Source organism: Otolemur garnettii, unplaced genomic scaffold (genome assembly GCF_000181295.1).
Source record: "Otolemur garnettii isolate 467f Iridium unplaced genomic scaffold, OtoGar3 scaffold00014, whole genome shotgun sequence".
Classification (NCBI taxonomy): Eukaryota; Metazoa; Chordata; class Mammalia; order Primates; family Galagidae; genus Otolemur; species Otolemur garnettii.
The window spans coordinates 11,050,643-11,055,467 of record NW_003852409.1 but is presented as its reverse complement, the minus strand read 5'-3'; the positions used below and the strand labels follow the sequence as shown (position 1 = coordinate 11,055,467).

The 4,825-nt window shown below is 46.8% G+C and overlaps 1 pseudogene; it reads right to left on the bottom strand.

Annotated features, from left to right (window-relative positions):
* Window positions 1-1,670: 1,670 nt before the first annotated feature.
* LOC100940476 lies at window positions 1,671-2,604 on the bottom strand (annotated as a pseudogene).
* Window positions 2,605-4,825: the final 2,221 nt, after the last annotated feature.

Sequence of the window (4,825 nt, the reverse complement as noted above, 5' to 3'; positions counted from 1 at the left end):
ATTTTGACAAATGTATAATGACCTGTATCCATTATTGTAGTGTCATACAAAGTATTTGCACTGCCCTAAAAGTCATCTGTGCTCTGCCCATTCATCCTTCTCTCCCCTGCTAAATTTCCTGTAGTACTCAGTTTCACCATCTTTTAGAGCAAAAATAAAATAAAATAAAAATGATCCTTCTGATTCTATGGATGGATTAAATATGACAATGTGACAATACCAGATGTGATTAAATGTGAAAATTACCAGAACAGTACCAAATACCTGGTGGAAGTTCAGAGCCCTACTGTGTTGTTTTTTTTTTCCGCAGTTTTTGTCTGGGGCTGGGTTTGAACCTACCACCTCCAGCATATGGGGCTGGTGCCCTGCCCCTTTGAGCCACAGGCACCACCCCTAATGTGGTTCTTAAGGGTGATGATTAGTAGTGTTTATGTGAGGCTGGGCGTGATGGCTCATGCCTGTAATCCTAGCACTCTGGGAGGCTGAGGCAGGTGGATTGCTTGAGCTTACAAATTCAAGACTAGCTTAAGCAAGAGCGAGACCCTGTCTCTAAAAGAAAAATAGAAAAACTAGCTGGGCATAGTGGCACATGCCTGTAGTCCCAGCTACTTAGGAGGCTGAGGCAAGAGGATTGCTCAAGCCTAAGGGTTTGAGGTTGCTGTGAGCTACAATGCCATGACACTCTACTCTAGGTGACAAAGTGAGACTCTGTCAAAAAAAAAAAAATAGTGTCTACATGTTTATAATCCTATGGTTCAGAGCATGTAGTGTTGTGCATGGTCATGTCTGCTGAATAAGTGAATGAATGACTGAGTGAAAGGAAGGAAAGAAAGAAAGAAGAAAAGAAGATAAGAAGGAAGAAAAAACCATAAAATGAAAGGGTTAGACCATTTTTGTTTTCTTTGTAATACAAAAGTTACAAGGGGTTTCAATTTAAAGACATGTATCTCAAAGAACACTGGAATATTTCCTTTTCTGGCTAACCCTATGTAACATTTTCAGCACATTTGAAACAGGGAGCTGTTCAAATTTTCTTATGTCTGGAAATCAATAGCTGATATGCTACTAATGCTATTTCTATTTTTTTTTTTCATTTCAAAGTTATAATGCATGGTTTAAAAGAGAGGAAAGGAAAAAAAGAGAGAAAGCTTGTTTCAGGTCTGAGAAAATCTAGGGAGAGAAAAAAGAGTAAGGGAGGACAAATTTGGAGAAAGTCCAGTGGCCCAAAGTCCCAGTCTCCCACCCACAGCCCAGCCCTTGGAGCAGGAGTGAAAAATTAGATCAGTTTTATACAAGAGTTTTTAAACAATCAAATCACAACAAAGCTGACTTGTCTTCCCTTTAGGCCTCCTGGTTCACCGTCCATCTCTCACTCTGGCCAGTCTTGCCTCTCCACACAGACACTGTTTTGGCTCTCCTAGGCTTCCACCTGTGTCCCAGTCTGGGGTTTCCATGGATTGTGAACACCAAGTCAGAGTGAGGCTGCTTCAGAGTCCGGCCCACGAGTCCATCCAGACTCCAAGTAGAGTACAAGGTTCCCAGGGCAGAGAGGGTGGGAGGGGCAGACCCTGCCCAGGCAGTCCTCACATTGGACAGGGCCTCAGACAGCATCCCAAGGGCTTGCCCTCCCTTTCCCCTGCACCCCAACTTAAGTGGAGGGGGAGCAGCTGTCACCAGAGTCTATGTTGGTGGAGGTTTCGGCTCAGCATAGAACAAATATCAGCGGCGAACCTGGGATGACAATAACTTGCATTGGTAGAGTACCTTAGAGTTGATATCCTCACAATGCTAGTGTGAGGCAGCATCACTAGAGATGTGGGGCTGAAATTATCTCCATTTTCACATGATGAGATGGGTTCAATGTCCCCAAAACCCAATAGCTAAAAGTGATGAGCTCTGGAGTATGAAGACCTGGGTCCAAATGCTAAGTTCTGAGGGCATCCAACATTGGGGGCAGGTTGAGAAGGGCTGTGTCACTGGGATCACTGAACCAGGATTTGATGGGGATGGCATTGTCTGGATGGCTCCTGTAAGCCCCTGGAGAGTTATCCAGGATCACAATTCAAGAGAGGTCACTGTGGACTACAGAGAGGTCCTTGATGTAGCCGCCCAACTCCAAAGTGCAGTGCTGTCTGTAGTTATCTCCTCTTGAGAATGCTTCCGCTATTGTCCAGTTTATCTGCCACAGCAGAGCCATAGATTTCCATGCTTGCTGTAAACCCCACCGGTTCATACCACTGGCTCACCAATTCTAAGAAGAAATCCACATGGGGCCTCTTGTGTACAAAAACCCGGACAGGATGTTTGTCTATTACCACCTTGAGAATGAAGTCAGGAGGTGTCCAGGCGGACTGTAGGCCTCAGGACCCCATCATGATGGGAGTGAATAAGTGTCTCATCCAGATTTAGCACCGGGATCTTCCTCTTTACCTGAGCTAGCTGATTCCGGGACATAGGAGACAAGGGGAGGATATCATATCGAACAGTTTGGTACTAAATTACTGTGTGGATCTGCCTCCACAAAAGGTAAATGAAGAAACTCCAGAGCTTGGCCGCGAAGGCCACAAACGTGCGCAGCCCCAGCAGACCCTGCGTCGGCATCATCCCAGTGACTCGGCACCACCGCCCCGGGGCCCCCGCAGCCCAGCTCTGACAGTCCCCTGCCACCGGGAGGGAGAAGAGGTGCCCTTAATGGCAGGAGAGGCTGCAGAAAGGAGCAAGCAGCCGGTGGCTCAGAAAGCCACCCCTGGCGAGGGAAAAGCCCAGCAGAACGGGGAGCTGGGGGACAGGCATGGGCAGCCCGCGGGGGCCCACATGGGCAGGGAGTGGCACCGACCATTCTGCGAAGTAGAATGCTGGCTGAGATAGTAGGGCTAGGAAGGGGTCCTCCGAGACTAGGAGGTTAGGGGAAGGATAATTGGGAGAGGGGGCTGTAGGGGAGGGGACTAGGGAGAAGGAAGGGAGGGAGGAAAGGAGGAGGGAGGGGGAGGGGAAGAGGAAACACGGAGAGTCAATGCTGTTTCTATTAAAGAAAAAATTATTCTGACATCTGTTACAATGGTAAGGAAGACTTTATTCAAGACTAGCACAATAGGAGTCAACTCTATTGTAATAAAAAAAGAGGGACCAAGCCCATCTCCAAATATAACAAGGACAAGTGGGGATTTACAGGCAAGGAGAAGGGTGAAGGAGTCAGTGGATAGAAGACACCAAGGGTAACAGGATTCTTGCTAAAATGACCAACAGGATCTTGCATGAAGGCAGGTAAGGACTTACATATCAAAGATCAAGATCCCTACTGAGGTGCTTGATCAGATATCAAGTGTGAGGGATTCCTTCTAAACTAGAAAGATATTTGCCAAAACTGGGTTAGGTAGGTTGAAGACAGAACAGGGGCCAAGCTGAAAATAGGGATCAGAGGAGCATGACCAAAATTGGTTAGGGAGTCTTTGTCACCTCATAGAGGCTCTAGAGGAGGCCGGGTGAAAGCCATCTAGCCTAATCCAACTGGGGAGAGTAGAGGTCATACACATCCTGACTCTGGTTTCATTTGTGAGAGGGATGTGACACCACCTTTCTTCCCAACTGCAGGCAGAATGGGGACTGAAGACCCTATTCTTGGCAGGGGAGGGCACCCCCAGAAAAAGGGAAAATTAAAAAGTAAGCTGAAGGAGTCTGAACAAAGAAAAGTCAGCTAGTTTACCTTTAAGCTAGCCGTTGCTAAGTTTCTTATCTGGGCAAGATTTTGGACTTTCCTGAAACTCTGGCCTATTGGGGATAAAGTTTACACAAATACCCTGCTGAATCTGTGAACATTCTGAGGAAGATAATGGCCATAAAAGAGATTATGGCAAGACCTAAAACAGATACATCTTCTAGGTCAGCGGTTCTTAACCTGTGGGTCAAGACTCACAGGAACTGTCTTAAAAGGCTGTTGCATTAGGAAGGTTGAGAACCACTTTTCTAGGTCTTTTCCTGCCCACTAAACAGACAAAGCAGATACCCATTGTGGTGATTTGCATTTGGTGGGGCAGAGACCGGGGAACAGCTCAAGCCCTGAGATATGGGCAGGGGGGCTTACATCCCTTATCACAGAGGAAAATCCTCTGTGGTGGTGATGAGAGGAAGATGCCTCTCTCCCACCCATTTCTCAGAGGAGATTAATGTCAGTGGCGTTTTACTCCACAGTGAACTAGTGGAGCTTAACGCCTCCCTATGAACCTGTTTGTGTGACTCCAGACAAGAGGCTTCCCCCATATAAGGCTCAAGTTTCAGGTTCCTCAAAACTGTTCAAATCCTCAAAGTTAATAATAATAACATAGGAGCTGATATGCTCATTCAGAGAAACTGCTAGTGTCTTTGTTCCCTCCCTCCACTTACCACCCGGGCAAAGAGATTTGAATAAAAGCTGAGTGGAACAGAGACTTGGGGCCACTCACTGGAGCCCACAAACAGGCAGTGGTCCCCTGAGCTCCCACTTTTGAAAATTCTATTCTGTGTCTCACATCTCTTTCTTTCTCATCATTCCTAACTTTCTATTTCTTCAGTTGGTCACATCAGTTCCACAGGTCTTAGCAGACCCTACTCCCAGGGTGGGACCCTGACACCCAACTACTTTGGGTGGGCATATTATTTTCCTATGGCTGCAATAATAAATTACCAAAAACATGGTGACATAAAACTAAAGACATGCATTTTCCCACAGAAGTCTGAAACCTGGCTTGGTGCCTGTGGCTCAAGCTGCTAAGGCGCCAGCCACATACACCTGAGCTGGCAAGTTCGAATCCAGCCTGGGCCCGCCAAACAACAATGATGGCTGCAATCA